The sequence below is a fragment of the Protopterus annectens genome, chromosome 2.part2 (genome assembly GCF_019279795.1).
Source record: "Protopterus annectens isolate FY-2018-M chromosome 2.part2, PAN1.0, whole genome shotgun sequence".
Lineage (NCBI taxonomy): Eukaryota > Metazoa > Chordata > Ceratodontiformes > Protopteridae > Protopterus > Protopterus annectens.
The window spans coordinates 425,996,201-426,015,668 of record NC_056730.1 but is presented as its reverse complement, the minus strand read 5'-3'; the positions used below and the strand labels follow the sequence as shown (position 1 = coordinate 426,015,668).

The following is a 19,468-nucleotide window of genomic DNA, read 5'->3' as shown; positions in this document are numbered from 1 at the left end:
ATTCCTTTTAACCTGAGGAAAGCTATCACTGGAGCCAGAACTTTCGTGAACACTCTGGGCAGTAGATAAGCCAAAGGGCAATGCAGAGAACTGATAATGAGAAGTCCCAGCTCGAAAACGCAGATACTTCCTGCAACTCAGTCTGATAGGAACATGAAGATAAGCCTCCTTGAGATCCAAAGTTACCATCCAATGATCTTTGCCCAGCAGAGGTAAAAGCTGCTGTAACGCCAACATTTTGAACTTGGGAATGTCCAGATAAGTGTTGAGGATAGATAAGTCCAAAATTGGTCTCCACGTGTTCCCTTTCTTTGGTACTAGGAACAGGCGAGAATAAAATCCTAGGCCCACTTCTGGCATAGGGACCGGCTGTACGGCCCCTATTTGGAGTAACAGAGAAATTTGCTTGTGAGCCTCTATTCTTTGTTGAGGAGGAACGCCTGGCATGCCTTTGAAAGGAGGCAAGGTATGGAAATAAAACCTGTAACCGTGGTGTATGATATCCAATACCCATCTGTCTTGGGTAATTAAACTCCAATTTTCTTTGAAAAGTGCCAACCTTCCTCCCAAAGGTGCTGCCAGACGAGAAGGCTCTGGCAGCTGAAAAGGTAGGTCATTGGGTCTGTTTACGAAAGGACTGACCCCTGCCCTCACCAAGACTGTGCAGGAGAACTCCTGTTCTAGGCCTGAAAGAGCCCTGAGCTCTGCCCCTACCACGCCTAGATCTACCCCTAGACTGGGAATCATAAGAAGGATACGCCCACCCCTTAGTAGGCCAATTTCTACTAAACTTTGGAGGCTGAACCTGCAAAAAATCTTTAACAGTCTGCATAGACTTAGCCTTGTCTTCCATTTTCTTTAAAACTGCCTCAACAGGAGAACCAAACAACACATCGGATTGTAAAGGAGCATCTAAAATCCTTGTTTTAACATGGTCAGATAAATTCTGCTCCCTCAGCCAGGCGTGCCTCGAAGAACTGACCCAGTGGCAGCCACCCTAGACGAGGCCTGTACAGCATCAAAACCACATTGCAAAGAATGCTTACCCACCTGTTCAGAAACATGTACTAAATCTTGTAACTCTTTACAATCAATACCTTCCGCCAGAGCATCAACCTTAGACTTCAATTGTGAAAGGAGATAGTTTTGGTATTTCAACATGTGAAACTGGCAATTCAAAGCCCTCATAGCTAGAGTGGAAGAAGTATAAACTTTCTTTCCCCATCTATCCAAGGCCCTGGCCTCTTTATCTGTAGGAACCGGATTCTTGACAACAGAAGCCTTAACACCTTTAGGCCCCTGACTAACAGTTTCTGGGTCTGCCCTAGGACTCTTAAAAGATACTTATGAGCTTCAGGCACCCTGTAATACCTATCCGGTTTAACAGGAGCAGGAGGCAAAGAATCAGGATTAAGAGAAGCCTCTGTAAAACATCTTCCACCACATCCAAAACAGGAGGTATAGCCAAAGGCCTATGCTGGGGTAAAACAAAATTCCCTAAGCCTTTTCCTGGAATCAGAGAAGTCCTGACCTTCCCACTTAAAATGCTCCCTCATGGAATGAAGAGTTTCTGAAAAAGAAAAATCCTCAGGAGGAGAAGCAGAAGGAGTAGAATCATCCACATCAGAGTCAGAATAAGGAGAATACTCCTGCAAGTCTTCAGTCGAAGACTCTGAAACATCCGAAGCCTGCTCAAAACTCCCTAGCTCAGGCTCCACCCTAGGTCTCTTATCAGGAGGGGGCAAAGAACCCCTAATCAAAGTAATCAAATCTTCTGCCATTTTAAGCATATGCTTCTTGGGCACAGTTCCTGAAGAACTAGGGGTGACACCAACTGAAGCTAAACCTGGCCTGCCTCTGGGAGAAGCCTTGGAAACAGAAGGAGAGGGCCTAACCACCCTAGGAAGGGAGGGGAGTATAGTAACCCGAGAAGCCCCATCAGCCTGACCTGCCTCCTGAGAGGCCACATCCTGCAATAACAAAGTCTCTCCCTGGGATCCCAAAGAAACCTCCGTGGAACCACCGCTCCACCGACACCTCTAAAGAACCGGCGTCCGTACGGACGGTTCTTCTAGCCTAGGCTTAACTGCTTTGTCCTTGCGCTTCTTCATAGAAGCGGGCCGGAGCATCTGACGGCATTTTATAATTGCACCGCTCAAGACTAATCTGGCACAAACTAACCTTCTCTTTATAGTGCGTTTATTGAATCTAGCACAAGAGCGACACCCAACAACGTCGTGCTCAGGCCCTAAACAAGGAATACACAAAGTATGATAATCTCTATGCGGTATCTGTTTCCCACAAGAAATGCAATTATTCACTTTTTCTGACATCCGGTAAACCACTGAGGTAAGAAAAAACTAAAATATTCTAACGGGTACTTAGCCAACTTTGACTCGGTCTGAAACTCCGAAATCGAAAAATTTCAGAACGCCAACCGGCACTTGCAATGCTGCTTCTGCATCGGACCATGCGGCAAAAAAGACTGAGGATATGACGTCGGTCATGCGCATTTGTACCCTGACGTCCTGATGTCATTCAAATGCGCCTTGACCGACGTCAGCCTTATACTTTGATATTCGGGCCGACCGAGGACAGCGGACTACCCAAGTGTAAGGACTGCAGCAATGTGAGATGAAGAACATCTGGACAACCCTCACAGTCTTTGGCAAAATAAAGTATTTTACAGTCTCCTTAACAAAAACTAAAAGGGCAAACATGACTTCTAATTCATGAAGGAGCATTTCCCAAAGGTTGGTTCAAGTGGGGAATAAGTGGACAAATGTATAGTCTGACTGATTAAATTCTGAAACTATGTCAGGATGGCAGTTCAGATGAAGAGACACCCTGCTTTTATGGGAACCAATACAAGGCTCACTACATCACAAATAAGGTCAGCAATTCACAGATGTACCCAACAGAAATGACTGCTACAAGAAACTGTTTTCCAGAACAGATATTTGAGGTCACAAGAAGCAAGAGTTATGTCATGCTTTTTACAGCCAAGTTAGGGTTCAAGAAGGTGGGGGATTACAAAAAGGTTAACGAAGATGAGCTACAGCATCATTGCCAAAAGGGAAGTGAAAAGATGAAACAGAAGACATGTATAGTTGAAGTGAAGGGTAAAATTAGACCAGGTGGAAGACAGCACAAACACTCAATCTAGTACTGGAGGTAATAAGCATAAGAATATGCCAAAAGACTCTTGTCAGAAGACCAGATCATGGAATTTCTAGATTTTAAATGCATTGTTCTAGCAGAATCTCGAGTGTTGTCAAAAGAACTTGCAATACATCATTAGAAACCTCAAACTGAGCACAACTAAGATTAATAGATGTAGCAAGGAGTGACGGATTCCACCAAATAAATCCCACATTTTCATCAGGAATGGGTCGGGAAGCTCTCAGAACAGCTGCTGAAGGACAAAAATGTGCTTCGGCTAATGTGGGACAATAAATACTATGGTGGAAGAGTCCAAAAAGATTTAAGAGGCATGTTCTACATTACAAGAAGTGGAAGTAAGGCATAGATTAACTTTTCATTCCATGACAGGGGCAATGTAAATAATCTCATGTGTAGAAAATTGTATAATAGCTTAATGTAATAGTAAATGTTTGAGTACATCACTGTTGCAGGTGTAGACTACTGGGACTTCTGCCACAGAAGGTTCGTTGTTTATTATGATGTCCAGAGCAAAGCACCCTTTCCCCTTAAGAGCAGGACATCAGTGTGTCCCCTGTATAAAGCCTGCATCCACCAGCTCCACTTCAGGCTAAAAACTCTGAACTGTCCAATTCACAAAGAAGACATCTGTTTTCCAGTTCCCTGGAGTTGTTGTCCTGGTTCAAACCTGTCTCAGCTGCCTGCTCTGACAGAAGGCAAAAAGGTCTGCATCCAGTATAGCCCCATCTCCTGATAAGATCCAGAAATATATCCATATTTAACATCCACTCATGGGGGTATGAATGAAATCTAATCAGCGTTTTACTACGTTCTACACAAATGGCATGTAGGTGGCAGTCAGTGATATTCTCACTTCTGTGCCTACCTTGCAAGCACAGTAAGAATGAGTCCCCCTGTTTACTAACATACCATGACTGTAGTATTGCCTGTCTTCATGTGCAGTACTCCATCCTTAAAAGTAGAGAGAAAGGCTTTCATGGCCAGGATGAGTGCCATCATCTCCTTAATATTTGCGTTGTTTCTTTATTTGTTCCCCCCAATCCTCCAGCTACCTTCTACTTGGAAGTTTTTCACAGGCGCACCTTATGCTATGTTGGTGCTCAGTGTCATCACTAGCTAAGCAACTCTGAAGGACACACCCTGTACTGGGCAAACTGCATGGTTCACCATAATGCCTCCTTTTTATGCATAGCAACATAAAATAAATCTTGGTCCCCAATGGACGATTATGTTGGCATCACCTGTTCCAAAACCAAAACAAATCCAAGGCTGAAGGTCACTAGCAGCAACTGTTTTATTTGGTAAAACCACTTAAGTGCTTTTGTCCCTTATAGGAACTTCATCAAAATATAAAAATAGTTACGATGCAAATCTTTTATCCACACATCCATGAGCAATGACAACAATTCCTTTGATGTTTCAAGAGGGAATTTCTCCAACCATTCTTAGGCAAAGTAGCATCACAGTGCCATCTACTGTTCGGAAGATTTAAGTGCACTTCATCCTGGCAGTGTGTAACTTTGCAAGCCAGCTAAAAAACTGTAAACTTTTTGCATCGAAAAGACTACTTTTTTATATATATTAGTTTCTGTAAAGAATCTTGGATAATTAATAAATAAAATAAATATGGGTGGCCACGGTGGTGCAGCGGTTAGCGTTGCCGCCTCATAGCAAGAGGTTCTCTGGTTCAATTCTTGGCTGGGGTGCCTTCTGTGCGGAGTCTGCATGTCCTCCCTGTGGTCGCGTGGGTTTCCTGCGGGTGCCCCAGTTTCCTCCCACATCCCAAAGACATGCTACAGGTGGATTGGACACTCTAAATTGGACCTAGGTGTGAATGTGTGCGTGTGTGTGCCTTCTGTGGAAGGTTGGGCGCCGGGGCTGGCAACTCAACACCGTAAAACTCCACTGCCAATCATGAGCGGACAGGTGATCCCCTGTGGCGACCCCTAACCGGGAAAAGAAGAAGAAGAATAAATAAAATAAAAATCAGATCATATTAAAATGAGAAGTTAAAATGGTATACATCAAAATGTATTTTATTTATTTACAATTTGATTACCGGAGAAGCCCACTGGGCTGAATTGACCCATTTTCAGTAGAGGCCCGGGAAGAAAAGATCCAAGATGCATTATACAATTTAGATACAACTGATAGTTAACATTAGAGATTGGCTTAAACTCTGAGCTTTGGCCAGCTAAGACCTACATGAAATCAAATCAACTGGATGTATAAGTGAATTTAAGTAAATCTTTATCTGCACTTTTTTCAAATAATACAGCACTTAAATTGATTTATTTCTGTTACATTGAATACTATCTAGCTGGGCGTTGTGGCTCTGTTTTTTCAGTTAATGCTGGTTAAAATTCTTGAAGAGCCAGTGATAAGTGGGAGTATCTGCACTTTTTTTTCAAATAATACAGCATTTAAATTGATTTATTTGTATTGCACTGAATACTACCTAGCTGGAAGTTGTGGCGCTGTTTTTTCAGTTAATGGTTGTTAGAATTCTTGAATAGCCAGTGATAAGTGGGGGTATCTGCAATTTTTTTCAAATAATACAGCATTTAAATTGATTTATTTGTGTTGCATTGAATACTATCTAGCTGGAAGTTGTGGCTCTGTTTTTTCAGTTAATGCTTGTTAGAATTCTTGAATAGCCAGTGATAAGTGGGGGTATCTGTACTTTTTTTCAAATAATACAGCATTTAAACTGATTTTTTTCAATTTAATTTAATTATTTTTTTGGTGGGGGCGGCCACGGTGGTGCAGCGGTTAAAACTACCGCCTCACAGCAAGAGGTTCTCTGGTTCGATTCTCGGCTGGGGTGCCTTCTGTGCGGAGTCTGCATGTCCTCCCTGTGGTCACGTGGGTTTCCTCCGGGTGCTCTGGTTTCCTCCCACATCCCAAAGACATGCAGTAGGTGGATTGGACACACTAAATGGCCCTAGGTGTGTGTGCCTTTTGTGGTAGGTTGGGCGCCGGGCTGGCAACTCGACACTGTAAAACTCCACTGCCAATCATGAGCGGACAGGTGATCCGCTGTGACGACCCCTAACCGGGAAAAGCTGAAAGAAGAAGAACAGCATTTAAATTGATTTATTTGTGCTGCATTGAATACTATTTAGCTGGAAGTTGTGGCTCTGTTTTTTCAGTTAAAGCTTGCTAGATTTCTTGAATAGTCAGTGATAAGTGGAGGTATCTGCACTTTTTTTCAAATAATACAGCTTTTAAATTTATTTATTTGTGTTACATTGAATACTATCTAGCTGGAAGTTGTGGCTCTGTTTTTTTTCAGTTAATGCTTGTTAGAATTCTTGAACAGCCAGTGATAAGTGGGGGTATCTACACTTTTTTTTAAATAATACAGCTTTTAAATTTATTTATTTGTGTTGCATTGAATACTATCTAGCTGGAAGTTGTGGCTCTGTTTTTTCAGTTAATGCTTGTTAGAATTCTTGAATAGCCAGTGATAAGTGGGGGTATCTGTACTTTTTTTCAAATAATACAGCATTTAAATTGTGTTGCATTGAATACTATCTAGCTGGAAGTTATGGATCTGTTTTTTCAGTTAATGCTTGTTAGAATTCTTGAATAGCCAGTAATATGTGAGGGTGTCTGCACTTTTTTTCCAAATAATACAGCTTTTAAATTGATTTTTTTGTGTTGCATTGAATACTGTCTAGCTGGACGTTGTGGCTCTATTTTTTCAGTTAGTTCCCCACCCACCCTCCCTGCTTTTGTTTTGGTGTTAATCTTGGTGGCTTTGAAACTGCCTGCCCCTCGTGTAAATTTGCATTTGGATACTCCTCCTGGGCCCATCTCATTTGCTCACTCAAAAAAAAAAATTGCACTTTTTTCATCTGCTTTTACTGTATTTATGTTTCTTCCTACTTTATTTTGCTTTTGCGTTATCTTAAAAGTACTCAAGTGTACTTATAACTGCTTGGTGTAACTATCATTCTAAGCCTTTTGGTTTAAGCACTTGGGCTTCAGGCCAGTTATTTTACATTAAGAAGGTTCGTGGTCAGCACTCTTGTGGGAGGAGAGGCTGGAGTCTGCCCTTCTGAGCTGGGAATTTCTGGTTAAAGGCTTATAATGCCTGCATATTTGAACTGTTTCTTACTGAAATTGGTGTGCCTTGTTTGCTGCAGCATAGACTAGATCCAGGCCTGCTGAATCTAGCTTTGTTTGCATAACTTGAGCACTAATCCAGGCCTTCTTTAAAGTATTCAATTGTATTTATTACTGCTTGGTAGTAACCTGATTAAAGTGTAGCTATCACTCTAAGCCTTTTGGTTTAAGCACTTGGGCTTCAGACCAGTTGTTTTACATTAAGAAGGTTTGTGGTCTGCGCTGTTGTGGCAGGACATGTAGCTTACATCCTTCTAAGTCGGGAACTGCTGATTGAAGGCTCAATGTCTGTTATTCTAAAAGTGTATTAGTTCTGGTTTAAGGACTTGGGCTTCGGGCTAGTTATTTTACATTAAGGTGGTTTGTGGTCTGTACTCCTGTGGGAGGAGAGGCTGGACTCTGCCCTTCTGAGTTGGGAATTTCTGGTTAAAGGCTTACAGTGCCTGCATATTTGAACTGTTTCTTACTGAAATTGGTGCACCTTGTTTGCTGTAGCATAGACTAGATCCAGGCCTGCTGAATCTAGCTTTGTTTGCATAACTTGAGCACTAATCCAGGCCTTCTTTTTTGGAGAAGGTTCCCCTGCACCCCAGTGGCAGGAGTGTGCAGTTAGAACTTGTCTGTTTGAAGACTACAGGAACAGGGCTCAGTTTTGAGACTTTTTTTACTGGTTAATTGGGTACTTTGTTTAAAAGCTTTTTCTGATTGCTTGTAGTCATCTAAAGCTGTTTTAAGTGTATTGTTTACTGTTTGTAGTCATTTAAAGCTGTTTTAAGTGTATTTTTTTTACTGTCTTTGCCTGATCTTTTAAAAAAAAAAACCTTTTTCCTTGTTTCCCACCTTTCTAAGCTAGTATAGTCCAGTTATCAGGCTAGTGCTGAATTCAGGGGCTGTGTTACAGTTTTCTGAGTTGCCCATACCTTACCTGGATAGAAGGAAGTTTCTCTGTTCACCTGTGAGAGAGGGGAGCTTTGAGCAGCCTATCTGTCCCTGGAGGAGTGGTTCCAGCCCAGAAGTTAGTAGTTTATAGGCCGTTTTGGGCTAATTTCTCTCTCTCTCTCATTTCCCTGCTGTAAAAACCATGTTTGCAAGGTTTTGCGCGTCCGGGCAGTGCTGGTTAGCTAGGGCTAAATTTATCCTGGCTCCACCAAGTCTTCTCTTCAGTTTTTCCCTTCAAAGTAGTCTAACTCTCAACCTAAGCACTTAAAAAGCACCAGTCCAGCACTTGCTCAGACCTAATAGCAAGCACCAATATACCCCGACACTTGATTGCCCAGCAGGGCAAGGCTCATTATTCACCCCTCACCAACCAAGCAAGTAAGCAGCTCACCCTACTATTCAGACATGACCAAAGGGCAATTTCAGGTATACTCTCCAGTCCAGCTGGTGAACCTGGGTATCCTAAGGCAATGTTACAACTGCCTCATGTACACAGACAACACTCTCCGCCTACCACAAAACATTAACATATGCAAGAGATGCAATTATATAGCTAAACTGGAGGCTAAGCTCTCTCCACCCAAGACTGGAACAGGCAGTCATGAGGAGAAGGTTAACACGTGCACCACACCTCCAGCCTCACACAGACATACTAAACCAGAACTGGCAAAAAATACACATAAATACACAAAATCATACTCGGAGGCTCTAAATAAAAACCTGCAAAAGCATCACAGACCTCCAAAGCAGACACCCAAAAAACCTGCACTTCCAGACAACACATAAAACACAAATTCAGTGTGCCGCACAATCACAGCCCTTAAGGCAAAATAACATACCTAACACACTAGTAATAGGTGACTCTACAGTCAGGCACACTGACATCCCACTCACTAGGCTGGACAAGGAAAAGGTTTACTGTTAGCTGCCTGTCGGGAGCCAAATCCGCCACACATCACAAGCACTCAGGTCACTCCAGAACAAGTACAAATATGACTCTGTCATTATTCATGCTGGTGTGAATGACTTGAGACGTACCTCCCTGGACTACATGAAAAGAGACATGGAAGAGCTCTCTGATCATGTAGCCCAGGTGGGTATGACCCTGAGTAGCATCCTGCCCTCACCAAGAATGATACCGCAGTATAAAGAAAAAATGATCAATTTCAACAACTGGCTAAACTTCTGGTGTCATTCAAAGGGGATCCAGTGTCTGTCAGCCTGGGACGACATGCTCGACAGGCCTCGTTGCTTCACAAGAGACGGCTTTGCACCTGTCACCCCTAGGCTTTCGAATACTGGCCAAGGCTCTTGTTGCCCTCATAGTGCCTTTTTTAGGCAAGGCTCAAAAGTCAAACCCAACTCCGTAAACAGCACAAATAAAAAAATGAGGGTTATGCTACTCAACACCAGGAGTTTAAATCTCAAAATGCACGCGCTCGAAGCACTCCTCAGTATGGAGAACGTCGACATCTGTGCAGTAACTGAAACCTGGTTCAAGGCTCCACAGAGCACCCCAGCACTACCGGGCTACAATTCATACCACACATTTCGGCCACAGAACATGGACCGAAACACAAAAGGAGGGGGTGTATCCATATTCATCAAGGATACCTACACCAGATACCTCCGAGATCATCCATGTGCAACTAACATCAGGCAAATCTGCAATGCAAATTGTGGCCTGCTACAGATCACCCTCCATGACCCTGGACCACCACTCCTCCTTTCTGGAGACACTAACATGGAAGGTCCTACCGAACACCCTGATATTGGGCAATTTCAATTACCAAGACCCTGGAAGAAAGCACAATAAAGCTTATGGACAGGACGACCTTGTCAAACGTTGTATCCGTTGGTTTTGACAGTATAATCCACAGAAATTCACAAGATAATGAAAACGCCAAAGTACAAAGCTTGTCAGCTGTTTAAACAGTTTAATCCAAGCATTCGCTCCACAGAAAAAAACACTGATATCACACTAACGCTCAATATACAAGTATGTTTTCGTTTCAAAAACTTCATCAGATGTGGGCTGGTAACTACATCAGTGCATTTATATACACCAATTAACATTTAAAACCACCAATCTCATGCTGCATAGTAAATGAGACAATATTATGTCATAAAACATCTAAAACACAATCTAAATTCCTTATTTCCAGCGTAAAAACTACTCGTGACCTGGTTTTACTTATGATGTCAATCGAACATCATACCAGTTGTCTAAAGTTTGCAAACTCAATAATACAGTCACTTTCATTACTTGATTTAAACTTTAAAATCTCTAAAACCTTTTAAAACCTTTCTAAAAAAAACTTTTAATACAATGCCATCTTGTGGAATAAAATTGTACTACCATATTCTAATATAAGTGAATACATACTTCTTAAAAATTTCTCCAACCACGAAACTTATATAAAGTAACTGTTAGTGGCATACTTTTGAAATTTAGAGCAAAACAGTGAAACTATACATGTTAATACAAATATATTTAAAATCGTCCTAGTAAATAAATAAATAACGTGCAAATAAACTACAAAATACCAATACTTTAAAAACACTCTAAGAACACTTTAAAACTTTTGATGTCAGTGTAGTTCATAATTAACTTCATAATTAACTTCATCTTATATTAAAAAGTATTTTATTAAAATACAGGATGAAATCCTAGTAAAAATCCTAACATAGAAGTTAGTTAACTTGATTATTGAAGAAAGAACACTAAGTTCCTGTTTGAGACCTATAACTTTGCAGCTCTTAATCTGAGGAGGGGGGCAATGGAAATACTTTCATTGAGTCCCGGGATGCTTGTTGGCTTGCAACGTAACTTGCCACCAAAGCTCACGGTACTCCTCCCATAAACCTAATGGCTACAGGTTAGTTTTTCCTCTAATTTCAAGGGCAAAAAAAGCAAACCTAAGCCAATTACTGACTCTTTTAAAAATCATTTGAACAGATTTGAGAAATGATTGTGTAAATACAAATCACTTGATGTTGAAAATAGCTATTTAAAATAATGCATTTCAGAGAATATTGTGCCAAAGGGCTTGAGGTTATGTAAATACCCAAATAACGTTGGACCTGGCAGTACATTTCATAAAGAACGTATTGCCATTTTTAATAGATGTGGGCTGGAAGTTTTAAAAGCTATGATTAATGAAAATAACTGAGTAAAAAGTGACCTAATGAAATAAATTGACATTTTAAATGATAACATTAAAACAGACCTTATGTTCAGAATCCAGGAAGAGAGAGAGAAATATTTTAAGATTAAAAATGGTATTGATGGTCGGTGTAGTGACTTGATTCAGAGAAAGATAAAGAAGCCTGAGAGGAACTTGACAGAATACAAAAGTAACACCAGTTACCGTATACCAAAGTATAGACCCAGGCCTTGGATAAATGAACAACCTAGTCCTAGTGAAGAAGAAACACACAAACACCACCCAAGAAGTAATGAAAGACTAGGTGACCAGGATGAATTTAATGATTACCCCCCGTTGAGGAGGTCATAGAGACTGAGGAATAGGAATGATTATCAACAGAATGGGTATTACACAAATTTTCGGGAGGGAGGGGGAGGTACTAATAGTAGCTAGTACCACCAGCCCCACATTGGAAAAAAAAATATTATTCAAGATGTCAGTAACCTTTACAGATTTACCAAAGGTGATTTTAGTATTTACAACTTCAGTAGTATCAAACTAAAGGACGAACACTTTAGTTTGTTATCCAAGGGTATTAAATTTATACCCATGAGAAGAAGTGAGCTTACAAAGATCCTACTAGACATAAAAGCATTTCTTAGAAAGATTAACCTGCAAGTTCTTTTAAATCAGGAATGGAATCAATAATCTAACAAGGAGTATTTTCAACCCTCCACTACACCCCCAAATTAAGAACTTTGAAACAATGGCTGAAAATGAAATTAGATCTAATCATGACAAGGTTAGATATACTAGTAATTTGAATATGGAAGAAAATAACACTTTAACAGAGTTAAGAAAGGATGTTAACCTTAGAATTATGAAACCAGATAAGGGGAGTGGAATGGTCTTGATGGATACACTTCTTTACGAAGGAAAGATGAATGAAATCCTGAGGAATCCCACTACATACACTAGTTGTTCTAGGAACAAAATAAATATAGCTTATAGAAGGATTGACGTACCTTTTTTTCTGAGAGACGTATTGACAGCAAAACATTGAGGTACTTAAAAGTGGAAAAACCAAAAATTCCAACGATCTTTGGGATTCCCAAAACACACAAAGATGGAAGGGATCCACCCCTAAGACCTATAGTATCTGCGGAAGGCTCTAAAACCCTACCACTGGCCAAATACGTAGATTCATAGTTAAAGAATATTTGGTTGAAACGTGATAATATTCTGAGGGACTCATGGGATTTCCTGAGTAGTGTGAGACAAGATATGTATGCAGACAATATTTTATTCCTTACTATTGACATTATTGATTTATTTTCCTGTATCCCTCACAAGGAAGGCAAGGTAATGTTGGAAGAAATAATTTCTGAAGATGGTAGTTTAACCCGAGATGAATGTATGGTTACTGTACAATTAATGGATTTGGTTCTAAAGTACAACTTTTTATACTTCAAAGGTGAATTTTTTCACCAAATTAAAGGTGTGGCCATGGGCGCAGCATGTGCACCTACTTACGCTAATTTAATTTTAGCAAAATGGGAGGAAAAATGGGTATTATACTCGGAATACAACCAGAAATGGTTGCTGTATAAAAGGTTTTTGGATGATATCTGTATTTTTTGGAACACATCAGACGAGGAAATTCAAGATTTTACAACTTAGTTAAACAATAGTACAGATTTTCTATGGTTCACCTGTAATGTAGATGATGCCAGGTTAAGATACTTGGACATTCAGATATACAAAGAAAATAAAAAGTTTCACTCAAAAGTATACAGGAAAAATACGCATTCAAACTCCTATTTGCATTATGGTAGTGCTCATCCCATTTATCAGAAAAGAAGTCTTGTGAGAGGGCAATATATTAGGTCATCGAGACTGACATAAAAATGGAAGACTTTGTTGTGGAAATGAATACTTTGAACCATATGTTTAAGCAAAGGAGCTACCCACATTCCTTGATGAAAGAAATAGAAAAGGAAGGCTTGGAGGGTAGAGCTGATAGATTTCAACCAATCTTGGGAAATAATGAAGTGGTTAAGAACACCCAAAGAAGTCAGACGACAATTGTAGTGGTGTTTTAGTAACTGAATTTAGTGGAAGCTCTAACTTTATAAAAAACACAATGGTAAAGGAATGGAAAAGATTTACTACTATTACAGATATAGACCAAATAAAAAAAAATAAAAATGTCAAAATAGTTTATAAAAACGGGTGCAACCTTAAGAACTTGTTAGAAAGAAATGAAATAGGAAACCTTAGAAACAGGAACCAAAGAAGAAAAGGAACATTTAAATGTGGACACTGTGCTCAGTGTCAATATATTATAAATAGGGAGACGGTGTTCCTTGAAAGCAAACAACTGGTTCTTCAGGGGAACGAATATAGTAACTGTGATGACAAAGGGATAGTATGTTTGGGCAATTGTGGATACTGTCAAGCCTTCTATGTTGAGAAAACGGAACGAAAGTTGAAAAGAATTTATGAGCATATGTACGAGATACAAAATAAAAAAGAGACCAACGCGCTCTATAAACACAAGTTACAATGTGAACATGCATATTTTGAATTTTTTGTACTGGAAAAAGTGAAATATGATGTCAGGGGTGGTTTATGGGAGGAGTATCGTGAGCTTTGGGTGGCAAGTTACATTGCAAGCCAACAAGCATCCGGGACTCGAAAGTATTTCCATTGCCCCCCTCCTCAAATTAGGAGCTGCGAAATTATAGGTCTCAAAGAGGAACTTCTTTCTTCACTCAACAATCAAGTTAACTACCTTCTATGTTAGGATTTTTACTAGGATTTCATCCTGTATTTTAATAAAATACTTTTTAATATAAGATAAAGCTAACTACAAACTACACTGACATCAAAAGTTTTAAAGTGTTCTTAGAGTGTTTTTAAAGTATTGGTATTTTGTACTTTGTTATTTGCATGTTACTTATTTATTTACTAGGAAGATTTTAAATATATTTGTATTAACGTATTGTTTATCACTGTTTTGGTCTAAATTTCAAAAGCATGCCAATAACAGTTACTTTATACAAGTTTCATGGCTGGAGAAATTTTTAAGAAGTATATATTCACTTATATTAGAATATGGTAGTACAATTTTATTCCACAAGATGGCATTGTATTAAAAGTTTTTTTAGAAAGGTTTTATAAGGTTTTACAGATTTTAAAGTTTAAATCAAGTAATAAAAGTGACTGTATTATTGAGTTTGCAAACTTTAGACAACTGGTATGATGTTCGATTAACATAATAATTAAAACTAGGTCACGAGTAGCTTTTACGCTAGAAATAAAGAATTTAGATTGTGTTTTAGATGTTTTATGACATAATATTTAATTATGTCTCATTTACTATGCAGCATGAGAATGGTGGTTTTAAATGTTAATTGGAGTATATAAATGCACTGATGTAGTTACCAGCCCACATCTGAGGAAGTTTTTGAAACAAAAACGTACTTGCATATTGAGCGTTAGTGTGATATCAGTGCTTTTTTCTGTGGAGCGAATGCTTGGATTAAACTAATCACTCTGGATGTCCACACCACACCACCACCTCCAACCAAGGAAACCACAGTGAAAAACTTTTCTATAGCAAACTTCACCTTACTTAAGACAGAGGTGGTAAGTTTCACAGCCCCCACACTAAAGGATAACAGTGTCCAAGATGCAGAAACCTTTACAAATGCACTCTATGAGCACCTACAAGGATGCATGGATCGTGCCATCCCTAGTAAAACCAAGACTCACTCCCCTAAGAGAAGGAAACCAGTCTGGTGGACCCCTGCCATAAACAGACTATACAATAGGAGGAGGAAACTAGTTCAGAAAAAAAGCAAATCCCAAGAAGCAAAGACATCCCTGATCAGCATCAGTAAGAAACTAAGGTCCCTCATAAAATCCTCCAAGGCTAATTTTGAAAGAAAAATAGTCAAGGATTCGAAAGATAACCACAAAGCCTTCTTTAGCTATGTCAAGAATCTAAGTGGCAACTCGCAGATATGCTCTGAGCTAGTGCAAAATAGCACAAAATATACTGAACCCACTGATATTGTCAACATCCTGGCAGATAGATTCAGTGCAAACTTCACCCCCCACTCACCCCCAAAAGGGCCCACAACAATAACGGAAAAGTGTAGTGTCCCAGAAATCACAGATGCACAGGTGAAAACAGCCCTTTCAAAAGCCAAAAGCACAGCGTCAATGGGCCAGATGGTGTCCCAGGCTGCGTCTTGCACGAACTACAGACCGAACTAACCCCCCACCTAAACACACTGTTCAACCTCAGCCTCTCCACAGGCTACATGCCCATAGAATGGTGCACAGCAACAGTTACTACGCTCCACAAAGGAGGGGCCACAACTGACCCTGGTAACTATCGCCCCATAAGCCTGACTAGCCTGGTCTGCAAGGCTATGGAGCGCATCATCATGGAACTCATTAACAAAGACATTGGGAACCTACAAACACTTGACCCGACCCAGTTCAGCTTTGTTAAGGGCAGATCATGCCTACTAAACCTGGTTGACTTCTTCGAGACAGTCACCAAGGCCATAGATGAGAGGAAGGTAGGTCACACAGCCTACCTTGACCTCGCCATGGTTTTTGACACCATTCCCCACTCGGGAATTATAGAAAAACTCACCAGCCTGAACATAACCCCTACGTCACGAGATGGATTGCCAACTGGCTTACAGACAGAACTCACACGGTAAGAACAGCAGGCTCCAGGTCCAACTCTAAACCAGTCACAAGTGTTTTTCCACAAGGCTCGGTCCTGGGACCCCTACTGTTCGGCATATACTTCTCAGAAGTACAGGCAAACACAGGAGGACTATGGCTAACCAAGTTCGCCAATGACTGCAAACTGGGAGCCATAATTGACTCTCTGGCTGACACGGACATTCTCCAAAAGGGCCTTACTGAGACGGACACTTGGTGTCAAAGTCATGGTCTCAAGCTAAATACCAAAAAATGCATAGTCATCCCATTTGGGAAAAACAAAACACCCATGAATTACCACATAGGTGGCAGCCCCCTTAATACAGAAGAGGTAATAAGAGATCTGGGGACCCAGGTAGATAGTAATCTCTCCTTTGACAATCATATTACTAAAGTAGTTAGGAAATCCTTCTATGTAGCCCATCTAAACACTAAAGGGTTCACATCTAGAAATAAAAGAGGTTATAGTGCCCCTCTACTTGTCACTCATCAGACCCATCATAGAGTACAATGCCCCATTTGGCATGTACCTCACAAGACACTTCCAACAGCTGGAAAGACCACAAAAGTACCTCACCAAGAGGATTACTGGTCTCAAACATATGTCCTATGCAGCCCGACTAGAAAAACTCCAGCTGTACTCACTCAGTGGCATATTGCTTATTCAGAGGTGATCTCTGTCTGACTTACAAAGCCATGTCCAACTCAGAATTGATGGACATGCATCACCTAAAGAAATCCAAGTCACTGCGAGCCACTTGCTCTAGTGAGCTAAATCTCGCCACAACAATAAATAGAACATGCTGGAGGGATAGATTCCTGTCACAGAGACTCCCCATGCTTTGGAACAAAATTCCTAACTACATTAGGCAGAGCCCCTCACTAACACTCTTCAAGAGAAACCTTGACAAGTGGATGTGTAACAGAAAATACACCCCTGGGATCACTTCATTGGCTCTTCTTGACAGAGGCTCAGTTAATTAATCAATGGGGCGGCGAAAGCTGACACACTCTGGCTAGGCTTATAAATGCCCTCGGGCAAATAGCCTAGTACCTACCTATGAACCTATTATGTAGAATAGTTACTCATAAATGCATTCAATATCATGCACAGTTAACAAATTCATTAAGCTTGAAGGTAGGGATCATACAGTTTCATTTGAGGAAAACAGATATGGGTTAGGTGTGGAAACAGTTTACATACAAACCTTTTAAGAAAATGTAAATACACTTTACACACACACACATCAACAATGAAAATGCTATTTATAATATTTACAAGGTTGGGCTGTGTGAGGGTAGCTGTAAGAGTTGAGAGCTTAGAGAGAAGCTATAGAAATTGTTGAGAGCTTAGATAGGATCATAGGAAGATAAGAAGATAACTATGAGAGTTGTAGAGCTTGGGAACCAGAGCAAGAACCCCCTTGGATTAGGTTGGGTGACGGCAGGTACATTTCCATTTAGTGGACAGGTGTTTGAATAGTTGGGTTTTGAAGTTTTCTGAGTTTGGTATGGTTCTTAGTGTGGAGGGAAGGGAATTCCATTCTTTGCCTAGTGAGAGACAGGAGAAGTTGGCCAGCAGGACGTTTAGGTTTATGGATAATAATTAATTTCTGATTTTCAGATCGGAGAGCTCTGTTGGGTGTATAAGGGGGGAGGATATTAGTTAGAGCATGACATTTTGTTGGGTGAAATATGAGTATGTGCAGTAGTGAGTTGGAGATGGTTTAGGTAGTTTGGGAGTTCAAGCCAATTCAGGCATTGTAGGGTTAAGGCAGTGATGGGTGGTATTTTTAGATTTAGAGGCAAATTTAGAGATTCTGTTGTAGCAGTTTTCTAGTTTAGAGGTGATAGAGGAGGACAGGTTGGTTAGGAGAGGGGCTCCATATAATAAGGAAAGAAGATAAGTCAAGGCCAGAGTTTGCCTGGTAGAGTTGGAGAGAAAGTGATTATTCCTACACAGCATACCTAGCTTTTGGTGGGTTTTCTTAATATTTTGTTGAATATGAATATCAAACTTGAGGTGTTCATCTACAGTAATGCCAAGTAGTTTGGCAGAGGGAACTACTTCTATAGGTGAGTTGGTTTGACTATAGACTTTGAAGTTGTTTTTATCATAAGAGAGCGTCTTTGTGGGAGGGAACAGTAGAATATTTGATTTATTTGCATTGAGAGAGAGGTGGTTTTGCCTCATCCAGTTTTCAGTTGTTGAAAAGGCAGTTTGGGTTTTAGTCAGCAATTCAGAGAGGTTTGAGGCAGAGCAGACTAAGGTTGAACAGTCTGCATATTTAATGATTTTAGCATCAGGAATAGCAGTGTGAAAGTTATTGATGAAGATGTTAAAATGCATTGGCCCAAGGATGGATCCCTGTGGTACGCCAGTTGGGGTAGGTAGGAAGGAAGAGATGGAGTTCTTCCATTTGACTGCCTGTGATCTGTCTGACAGATAGCTGGAGAACCAGGATAAAGCATTATGTGAGAGATTAAGGTTTGAGAGATGACAAAGAAGGTGCTTGTGGGAAACAGTATCAAAGGCTTTAGACAGACCGAGTAAAACAGTAGAAACTAAGTGGCCTGAATCTCAGGCTTGATTGACAGTTTCTAGGAAAGAGAGTAGAGCGGTTATTGTGCTATGGCCTGGATGGAAGCCATGCTGGGTAGGAGTGAGAAGATTGTTTTGGGTCAGGAAAGGCATAAGTTGGAGGTGGATGCATTTTTCTAGGATTTTGGAGATTGGTGAGAGCAAAGCAATGGGGCGAAAGTTTGAGATGCTGGTATTTTTGCCTCCTTTATGAAGAGGAAGAATATAAGCTGAGCGCCAGAGTTTGGGGACATAGGATTCTTTTACGGATCGGTTGATAATGATGCTGACTGGGAGTGCAATGCCATCAGCAGCACATTTTAGGAAGGAAGAGGGAATATTGTCGGGAGCATTAGAGCAAGGTTTAAGTTTGGACAAAAGTTTTTTTATAAAGTTAGTGGAGATGGGTTTGAGTTCAAACAGATGAGGTGAGTTAAAAGGGGGAGAGTGTAGAGCAGTTGGGTTATTACTGGGAAATGTCTTGGTGAGGGCAGTGTCTATGAAAAATGAGTTAAATTGACAGCCTAGTTCGAGATCAGATTTACTTGGGTCAAGACAGGGATTATTCTTGGAGCCTGGATTGAGGAGCGAGTTTATTGAGTTCCAGAATTTTGGGGTTTTTTATTGTTATTGGACTGAAGTTTGATATAGTAGGATTTTTTTTATCTTTGGTGATTAGTCGTTTTGCACGGTTGCGGAGCGGTTTATATTGGAGCAAGGTATTGTCCAGTTTATT

The 19,468-nt window shown here is 40.4% G+C and overlaps 1 protein-coding gene across 1 annotated transcript in view; it reads right to left on the bottom strand.

Annotated features, from left to right (window-relative positions):
* TNPO1 (transportin 1) overlaps nt 1–19,468 on the bottom strand; it is a 3,819,238-nt gene that overhangs the window by 195,810 nt on the left and 3,603,960 nt on the right. The window lies entirely within an intron of this gene.